This window comes from Chamaea fasciata, unplaced genomic scaffold, assembly GCF_029207755.1.
Source record: "Chamaea fasciata isolate MVZ Bird 193981 ecotype frontalis unplaced genomic scaffold, bChaFas1.0.hap1 SCAF_17, whole genome shotgun sequence".
NCBI lineage: Eukaryota > Metazoa > Chordata > Aves > Passeriformes > Sylviidae > Chamaea > Chamaea fasciata.
In genome coordinates this window covers 14,713,938-14,724,478 of record NW_027094102.1, presented here as the reverse complement: position 1 = coordinate 14,724,478, position 10,541 = coordinate 14,713,938, and positions in this window count along the sequence as shown.

Here is a 10,541-nt window from a genome sequence, read left to right as displayed (position 1 = left end):
AAGGGACAAAGGCCGGCATCTCTCATTGAGGCCGGGCACGACCTGACATGGCCCCACCAAATTCAGCAAAAAATCCCTAAACCAGGTCAGCCCCACCACCACAAGAGTCGGAAAGCCCCACGCTCGCGTTGTTCTGCTGAGAAGCCCTTAACCTTGTTCCTTCTCTGCCTCCGGCAGGGAAGGGACAAAGAAGCTCCTGGTGTGACACCTGGGAGAACCTGCACCCCCCACTGGGTGCCACGGAGCTGGGAACACCCAGCTGTCCCTGGAGCACACATGCCTCGGACACAAGGCATGGAGCCGGGGAAGGGCCGACCCCGCTGCGCTGAGCTGCGCCCTGGGCTGGGCTGCTCTGCCCTGGCTGCTGTCACGGCGATGTCACGGCGATGTCACGGCGATGTCACGGCGATGTCACGGCGATGTCACTGCCCGCCGTGCAGCAATTCCCGGCAGCTCCGCGGGAGGCGCGGGGCTGGTGGCCACAGGGTATAGCGCTGGTGGCTGCGGGGCTGTGCCCGAGGAGGGGACACGCCGTGCCCGGGGAGGGGACACGCCGTGCCCGAGGAGGGGACCCGCCGTGCCCATCGGGGCTGCCCCAGCTCCGTCACCGCGGAGCTGCCTCGTCCCCCCGGCAGTGCGGAGGATGCTCGTGCTCTGAGAGCAGGGAGAGCTCTGCAGGTGCTGCCTTCAACGATTACGATGAGTAATTCCCTTTCAGTCCTTTAATCAGTCACTTTTAATTAGCGTGCCAGTTGTTTTTTCCTTAGCAAACAGCTCTTTCAATGAGGGTTTTCGCTGCATCTGCTGGGTTGGGAAAACACTGCTCCCTGATGGGGCTGTGTGTTCATTCCTTGGCAGGAGCTTCCTCCTGCGGGAGGCTGTGGGACTGGGCTCACGTGCCGGCCATGGCACAGGTCCTGCTCGTCCTTGGGAAGCCCCTTGCTGCGGAGATGGAGGCATTCCTGGACGTGCCCTGTGTTGGCGGCATCCTGGACATCGTTTTTTTCCAGAGGCCCTCTTGCAGGCGAGGACATCCTCCTCATCCACACCCCTTTCAGCCTTTTTAATTTCTCCTTTGAAACATCCTTAGCTCTGTGATTCTGGTATCTCAGGGCAGCGAGTTCCCCAGAGGAATTTTGCCCGTGGAAGAGGATCGATCCCACCTTGATCCCATTGGAATGGTAGGGAGCAGAGTCCCCAAAGCAGCTGCTCCCAGTGTGGGGCAGGCTCTGCTGTGTTCATGGTGCACGTGTTTCCCTGCTGCTCTGGACACCTGGACACTGCTGGCTGTGGGTCACCCAGCTCCAGATTCAGAGCAAATACCCTGGTGCTCCTTCCCCTCCTCATCTCCACATCACTGAACTCCTGAGCTCATCCTACATCCATGTCAACATCCAGCTCCTGGGCCAAAAGCTTTGCTTTCATTTTCCCTTCAATAACAGCCTACTTTTGGATGGGTTTTTCTCTCTCCCTGGGTTTGTTCTTCTCTCTCCCTGGGTGGGTTTTTCCCTCTCCCAAGGTGGCCTTTGCCCTCTCCCTTCAGAGGACCCTGTCCCTCGCTCCTTTGCCCTCTGGAGTGAGGGAAGCTCTGTCTCTCCAAGGGTCCCCAGTCTCTTCCCTTCTCCTGCCCAGGACGGGATGTCCAGACTGGCCCAGCTTCCATGAGTCACCAGCAAATCCCAGCTTCCTTCTCAGGGCCCTGGCACCAGAGCCCTAATTACAGGGCAAGACTAGCGGAAACAAGCTTATTATTTACCAGGCTAATGAAAATTAATCATGCCTCCCCCTCCCTTTCCTGGGAGAACAGTCACGGCTGAGAAAGCAGATTATAAAAGCATTACGGGTGACTGCTGTGCTGGGCTTTGGCACTACCTGAGGGCTGTGTGGGGCTGTGGGCTGTGCCTGCAGGTCACCTGGAACTCAAGGGTTAAAGCTGCCCCCCAGTGCTGCCTGTTCTTCCCCCAGCCTGCTGCTGGCTGAGGCTGGGCACAGATGGAGCCAGAGCCACTGCCAGCCAGGCTGGAGAGCCGTGCCCTGCTTGTCCAGGCAGCTGCTGCTTCCCCTGGAGCCTGGACCCCGCTGGCATCATCTGTCTCCTCGCAGGGAGCAGTGTGGGGTGCTGAGGGGTCCCAGCCCAGGGCAGTTCCCAGCACAGCCCAGTTTGCTCCATGCAGGCAGCCAGTGGCTCCAGGTTGCTGCGCAAGGCAGAGATGGGGACCAAGGCTGTGTGAGAGGCCAGATGGAGGAAAACACAACAAAGACTGGTTCATGTTGCACAGATGTGGAATACCAGAGCATCCTGTACCCACTGGAGCCACTGGTTCTGGAGAGAGTGCTGCAGCAGAGGGATGAACTCTGGCAAAACCCACCATCCTCACTCAAATTATCACTCTCACTCAAAATATCACCCTCACTGAGGGGAGACCAAGGCACAGGATGGGGCTGGTCAGCCTGGAGACAGGGAGAGAGCTCTAGCCTGTTGGACTCCGCACAGTGCCCTGTGCCTGCCCCTGTGCTGGGAGGGAGGTCCAGGGATGCAGCACTGCACACCCAGCGTCCAGAGCTGAGCCCAGAGCTGCCCAACCTGCCTGCCAGGCTGACCACAGCCCTCTTTTTCCAGGCTTTAAGATCTCCACATCCATGATCAGCCTCTGTCTCTCCCTGAGGCTGCACAGGCTGGGAGTGGGAAAAAGACAAGGAAGGGAAAGATTGCCTGGATCAGGATCTGGGATGGAGGGAGAGAGGTGAGGATCAGGTTCCAGGGCTGCACTGGAGAGCTGCTCCCTGCCAGGCCTGGCCAGGGCAGTGTTGTCCACTGCAATAATTAACTGTTGCTGTGGAGAAGACAGGAAAATGAGCAGGAGGTCAATTTTCCATTTCCCAGTTGTGCATAATCAGTTCCAAGCACACAGCCTGAAAATAAATCTCCATCAGGCTCGTTACCTCTTAATTAACATCACCGGCTATAACACGTCCTCCCCAGCCCAGGCACAGCCCCCATTGATGTACAGTGAGATGGGGCCGGGGCTGGTGGGAATTCTCCAGCTGGAAATTCCAGCCCTGCTGTCCAACATGCTGGACCTGCCCTGCTCAGACAGGAAAGCTCTGCTCCAGGGTGGGGAGAGCTGCTGGATCTCCCCAGAACCAGCTGCTCTGGGGGCAGCTGGCACAGACAACCAAAAGAAAGTTGGTGAAACAACTGGAGTTTGTTTTCCTTTTGCATAGATTGGAATAAAGAAGAAAAGAAGGTCCTGTGAGTGAAACATTGGATGAGAGGGATGGAACCTCACCTATGAGGAAAGGCTGGGAGAGCTGGGGGTGTTCAGCTTGGAGGGCAGAAGGATCCAGGGAGACCCCAGAGCCCCTCCCAGCACCTAAAGGGGCTCTAAGCGAGCTGGAGAAGGACTTTGGACAAGGACAGGATGCAGGGAGTGGCTTCCCACTGCCAGATGGCAGGGATGGATGGGATATTGGGAAGGAATTCTCCTACCTGGCACAGGGTGCCCAGAGAGGCTGTGGCTGCCCCTGGATCCCTGGAAGTGTCCAAGGCCAGGCTGGACACAGCTTGGAGCAGCCTGGGACAGTGGAAGGTGTCCCTGCCCCTGGCAGGGGTGGGACTGGATGAGCTTTAAATCCTTTTCAGTCCAAACTTTCCATGATTCCATGGTTCTCCGCTTTTTGATCTCTTCCCCATCAGTGATTTCCCTCCCAGGATGTCCCCTCCCCTGGTCTCACCTGGAGCAGCCCTGTCCCCTCCAGTGACCTGGCACAAGAAGGGCACAGGGGCTGCCACCATCAGTGAGGGGAGGAAGGAGACGGGATGAAGGAATCCAGTTCTGCTCCTACCACCCTCCCACTCGGCACTTCCCTCCAAAGCACTATGCAAACATCAGCTAATTAATCCTCCCAACACTCCTGGGAGGAAGAGACATCGACAGGGCTCTGTTCTAGACACCTGATAAACACAAAGGGTGGTTGGAGGAGACGCCAGACAGGCAAAACCTGCGGATCACGGCAGTTCCTCTGCTCTTCCTGCTGCTCATGGCAGGGCTGGGCAGGCAGGGGACGTGCCAGGAATCATCCTGCGCTCCAGGATGGAGGGTGCACAGCCACGGAGGAGGGCGGTGCAGGGCACAGCTGGGACCGTGGCAGAAATATGAGAGAGGGTAAAACTAGATGAGAATAGGAGGAAGATGATGAACCCTGTTGTCCTCACAGACAGACAGACAGACATTCTGTTTCCAGTTCCAGCTTTGATGGGATTTTGTAAGTATCATGAAATGAGCTTAAATGGAAGGAAACCCTGACACTGCTGCTGAGGCATCCTGGAGAGAAGTATTGAGAAAATGCACTTTGACTTTTTTTAAAAAAAGGATTTTGACTCGCTCAGTTTGGCAGGTGAGTTCCCCAGAGTATCTGAAAAATCAAACCGTGGGTTTCCAGCCTGAACGTCCCCAAACACTGCACCAGTTCTTGTGTCCTTTAACTGAGCTCTTTCTTCTCCACCCTCGTGTTTACCCAGGAATGCATCAATAGGCAGCTGCTGCAGCCTCTTCCTTTCAAACAAGTCAGGCATCCCTGGGATTTGCAGTCTGGCCATGATCCCTCACGATTTGCCTCTCTGGAACTCTGCATTTAATGCTCCCTTTGCCTCCACCCCTAAACCCTCCTGGAGCTCCCTGTGTGCCAGGATCCCACTCCCTCCCTCCCTCCCTCCCACAGCCATAGGGTGTGCCCTGCATCCAGCACTCCCACAGCCAGCTCTTGGGAAGGACCCTGGCTGCAGGAAAATCCCCGTGCCAAGGGATGCAGATCTATCCAGGGAACCCCACCAGCGCTGGCTGGGGACCTGCCCACAGCCCTCTGCCCTCCTTGGGCTTCTCCAACCCGCCTGTTCTGGGGATCCCCAGTGGGGTGGGATCTCCAAAGCCCAGCCAAGGTCCTGCTGTTTTCCTGGGAGTTGAGTTCAATTGGTCCAGTGCAATTTTTCCAAGGAGAGACTTGCCTGCTGTGCCTGAAATCAGAGCTGCCGAATGCTCAAACACAGCAGCACGTGAAGGCCAAAACCAGAGACCAGGGGCTCTTCCCAGTCACAGCCCTCCGGTCTGGAGAGACACAGCCTTGGGTCTCAGTCCCCTTGTGGGGTTCTGGAGGTGGAGCACCCTGGCAAAAACCTGCCCTGGCACTGGCTAGAGTTTGGGCTGGGCTGGACCCACCTCACACAGACACAGATGCACTTGGCAGAAGGGGATGTGTTTTGCCCTGGCACACAGAGGCAGATTCCAGGATAATTCCTCCTAGGGGTCCTGCACCAATCTGCCACAGAGGAAAAGCTCCTTGAAGGTTCCTGCTGAGCTGCTGCTGCCCAGGGACACCTCAGGGCTCCCCAGAGCCACGGGAGGGTTTGGTTTGCTGGGGCTTTCCCCACAAAGCTCCTGGTCTGGTACAGCGCAGGAGAACCCCAGGGGGACCAGAGGGGAAAGGGAAGGTGACATGTGCAGGGGTGGCAGGACAGCCCTCTGCCCAGGGTGGTAACGCTGAACCTCCAAAATCCTCACCAAACAGAGGGATGAAACCCCAAATCCTGATGTTTTCAAAGAAAAACCCAGCCAGGAAGGACGTCTGCCCTGGCTGCCAGCACACAAAGCTCCAAGCACCTGAGGCCCTTCTGAGGGAGCTGTGGGCTCTCCTTCCTCTCTGACAGGACAGTTTTTAGCAGCTTGATCCCATCCTTGCCATTTCCTGACCCGAAGCACACCCAGCTCCAGCAGCCACGGTCCCCAGGCACCAGCCAGGCCCAGGGCAGCCTCTCTGTGTCACCTGGGCAGAGCCCAGCCCAGGACAGGGGCTCAGCAGCAGGGGATACAGGAAATAAGAGTATTTCCCAGTGTGGTTCAGGGGCCTCTGTCAAGGACTTTGAGTGCTAAAGTCACCCATTTACTCTCACATAACTTGCCCAGAGAAGCTGTGGCTGCCCCTGGATCCCTGGAAGTGTCCAAGGCCAGGTTGGACAGGGCTTGGAGCAGCCTGGGACAGTGGAAGGTGTCCCTGCCCGTTGCTCATGGATGGTTTTAAGATCCTTTCCCACCCAAACCAGTCTGTGATCTCCTCTGCTCAGCTCAGCCCCTGCTCCAGGTGCCTGTGTGGCAGCAATGTCTCCTGCAAACAGCTGGGAACGGTTCTCCTCTCACCACAAAGGAGGAAGCTGAGGCAGGGCAGCACACCCAGACAGGTCTGCAGTGCTGCATGCAGGTGTGCAGCTTCCCAGCTCCCTCAGTGCCCCTGTCCTGCCAGCCCAGGATGACAGAAATCTCTGATTCAGTCTCTTCTATGGCAGATAATGGGGAAAATGCAGCTGTGGGGTGCTCCAACAGTGGAGCCCTCGGAGTGTCTGCAGCTCATGGTGGAGCAGAGCTGAGGCCAAAGGTGGGAGGCCGAGGAATGCCCAGGGTTCTGCAGCTGAAAAAGATCTGAGTTACCCAGTCCCGGACAGGGACCTGGGGAGGGGAGGGAATCACAGAATCACAAACCCGCCAGGGTTGGAAAAGCCCTCAAAGTGCAACTGCTCCTCCAAGCCCACCATTAACCCGTGTCCCCAGGTGCCACATCCACGTGACATCCAGGAATGGTGACTCCCACACTGCCCTGGGCAGACTGTTCCACTGCTTGACCACCCTCTCCGTGAAGAAATTTTCCATAATATCCAACCTAAACCTTCCCCGGTACAATCTGGGGCCATTTTTTCCTGTCCTAAAATGTATGTGGGGGCACCAGCAGCCTCTGCAGACCCCTCCATGCTTTGGGAATTGGGTTGAGCATTGGTGCTCCCATTCCCTAGTGGGGCTGCCCACATTCCCGAGGTCTGGGGTGCCCAGGTGGCTCCAGCCTGCCCCTCTGCTCCAGTCTGGGAATCAGGAAACAGCCACCCATGGCTGCAGCCAGAGCAGCTCCCGTGGGAAGGCGTCACTGCAGATGTCACCAATCCCCCAGCAGGCCCACAGCTGCCATGGCTGCCCCTGAGCCTCAACCAGCCCCTTCTGGGTCACGGCTTTCCTTGTTCCAGAACACAAAAGCTGGCAGGCTCCGTGCCCCGGGTCACCTGCTCCCACTGCTGCCTGAGCATGAGCATCACGGCCCCAGCACCATCCCCAGGCCAGCCCAGAGCCCTGCAGCCGGGGGAATGCAGCCTGGGGAGCCAGGACAGGCTGATGGCAGCCACTGGTGGGCACCCAGCAGCCTGGGAACAGCCACAGGGACTCTCCTGCAGCACTGGGCGAGGGAGACGTGGCTGAGGTGCAGGTGGGAGGACAGGCTGTGGGATGCAGGAGGGATGCAGCTGTCTCAGCATGCACACAGCTCCATAAATCACAGGGAATTCATGTGACCCCTCATCCCCAGCCTGGCCCAGGAGCTGGGGGAGGTTGGCACAGTCCCAGCAGTGACTCTGAGTCCTGGGACGCAGCTGAGGTGGCAGAAGGGCCCCCTGGCACTGCTGCTGCCCCAATAGTCTGTGGGCACCCTGCACCCCTCCCCAGCTCCCAGGGCCTCAGGAGCTCCCTGTGGAACTTCCTCTACTCAGGCAAATCCTCCCTGGTGTTCTGGGGGTCAGAGCACTGCTGGGGTCCCCTCCTTGGACACTGGAGAGCTGCTCCCAAGGTTCTGCTGGCAGGAAACACCTGCCTGCAGACCAGGCACTGCCCTCCCCGAGCCAGGACATCAGGCAGGTGTTGGGTGAGGCCCTGGGCCAGCCCCAAAAGCCCAGTGAGTGACAATGGAGAGCCACAGGCACACATCCACTGGGTCCAGGGACAGCACAGGGTGGTCAGAAACAGCCCTGGGGTCACCTCAACAGGGCAGGGACAGCTCCCAGGGACTGAGACACACCTGGGACACAGACTGCTCACAGGACAAGCAGGTTATAAACAACCAAAGCCCTTTCACCCCAAATTTGTAACAGATGTGCCTCAAATCAGAGTCTCAGAACCAGGATTCACAGCCCCAACCTACACTGCCACACCTGCTCTCAGCAACTCCCCCGCTCCTCCTGTCCCCACCATTGCTACAGCACCTTCTACCTGGCCTTCAGAAAGAGGAAAGGAAAAAACCAGCAGCAGAATTATCTTGGTTTTGGCTTGCAAATGCTGGTTTGCAAAGCTGAGCCAGCTGCCGCTCTACAGGTGAGGGGGTACCTGGCCCACGACCTGATGCTGGCGGGCCTTGAGACCCCGGCAGATTTGCCCAGCCTGGGTGGGGTGAAACAGAGGGGCCGTTCTGTCACACAGCAATTCAAACCCAAGGGTGCAGGAGCCCCTCTGGGGCACCACAGCAATGCCCCCAGCCCCTGATCCCAGCCAAGAGCCCCTCTGGGGGGCAGAGCATCCCCCACACACCCTGAGTCCATCCAGAAACCCCTCTGGAGGGGCACAGCATCTTCCACACTCCCTGAGGCCAGCCAGGAGCCTCTCTCCAGCCACACTCCACACCCTGCAGGGCCACTTCGCACTTCCACAGGGAATTACCAAACCTTTTCTGCAGCTCAGAAAAGGTTTATTCCTTTATTCCTCCCCGCAGCACTTTCTGCTGCATGAACACTCAGCGTGGGGCCCCCAGGCCCAGCTCCTGGGGTCACCCCAGCCTCCTGGCCCGTATTTAATCAGCAAAGCTCTGGCCTCCCCGCATTCCCATGGGATGCCGAACAGCTCGGAAAGGCAGCAGGCAGCAAATAAACCTCGACGTGAGGTGTTGACAAATCCCTCAGTCTCCGGCTCTCTAGAAAGCCCAACGTGACACCTCAGCGCCCAGCACCCACTGTCCTGTCCGTTTCCAAACCCGCCTCAGTGCCCCTGTGCAGAACCACTCCTGCCTTCGCAGAGCATCCGAGAGCCGGGCCCGGCTGGGCTGTGCCGCGGGGGACAGGGCCACCTGCACGGCCGGTGCCCAGGGATGGCCGCGGGGATGGATCCCGAGGAGCTCCGGCTGTTCCCTGCTCGGCTGGGAGCTCCCGGCAGCGCTGCTGGGAAGGGATGATGCCGGGTACCCATCCAGGGCTGCGCCCTCGTCCCCGCACACTCCCGCCGACATCGGCACACGCAGCGGGCACGTGCTGACACCATTCCCCGGGCTGTGACAAGAGCCGGAGCCACCGCAGTGCCCAGGAGAAGGGGGAGCGAAGGGGACGGAGACAAACGCCTTGGCAAGTCCTCAGGAGAGCTCGGGTGCCAGCAGCGGGCTGGGGACACGCAGGACGACAGAGCCCCTGGCAGACGGGCTCCTTGGGCTTGCCTGGCTCCCTCTCTAGAGCTCTCCTCCACGTTCCAGTGGCTCCTGGAGCTGGTGTGGGGTGGGTGGGCTGCTCTCCTCAACCCACTGACGGCAGCAGGTGCCTGACCCTGTGCGCCAGCCCTGTGTCCCTGCACAGGACAAGGGACAGCTGAGCAGAGCAGGAGGGGACACAGGTGCCAGGGGCAGCCTGCACCTCACCCGCCTCGTGCCACGGAGGAGCTGTGGGCAGCTGGAGGATTTGGGGACACACAGAGGAGCTGGGAGTTCAGGGAGGAACTGGGGGCACACGGAGCAGGGCTGGCAGCAGCAATTCTCCTCTGAGACCGCTGCCACCTCCTGCTTGTGCCACCCGGTGTTTTTAATGAGGTGGACACTGAAAGGTCACGCCTTCTTCCAGGGATGCTTCTGCACCTGGGCTCCGGAGATGTTCTTCTCCAAATCCCTTTTAAGTCACTTAAACCTTTTGGTGCCTCAATTCCCCATCAGTAAAACGAGGCTTATCCCATTTCCTCTGCCTGGCTTACCGGGAGAGCTCATAAGCCCTGCAGGACCGGAAAAGTCTGTGGATATGGATTTCTGTCTGCCTGGCACAGTGGGGCCCGGGCTCATTAGCGACTAACGTGCTCACTGTGCTGTGTCTGGCAGGCAGAGCCCGCTGCTGTGTGCTGCTGTGCTTGGAGCAGGGGGGACACCCACACACTGCCAAAGCCTCCTCGTCATTTTGATCCATCCCCATGTCACGGGGGTGGCGGGCTCAGCTCAGGCACCCACAGACAACAATTTACCTCATGCCATTGCCTGGCTAAGGGGTCAGGATGGGTGGAAAAACACCCTTCCAAGGCAGGGTGGCTGCAGTGCTCCTGTGTTCGTGCATACTTACATTGTGGAGAAGCACAACGCCTCAAGTGAGAGGGATGCTCACCTAAAAACACCCTCCTCTCACACTTCCCCTGCTGTGCCCCTTGTGCCTGTCCTCCAGGGACAGCTGTGCAATGATGTGAATAACCAGAGAGCAGCCTGAGGAAACCAGGTGGTGCTGGCCTCAGCTACCCCTGGATTTAGGAATCGCCCTAAACCACAACCCTCGGACCTTGAAAACTCTAAATTGTCACAGCTGAACATTTATCCCTTTGCTCCTCCCCCCAGCCCCTGGGGGAGCAGCAGAAACTCTCAGAAAGGTGAGCAGGGTAATGGGGTTCCTGCACCAAGTGCCTCCTGGGGAAATCTGGGGATTGAGCAAAACTTGTTACAGGTGTAGA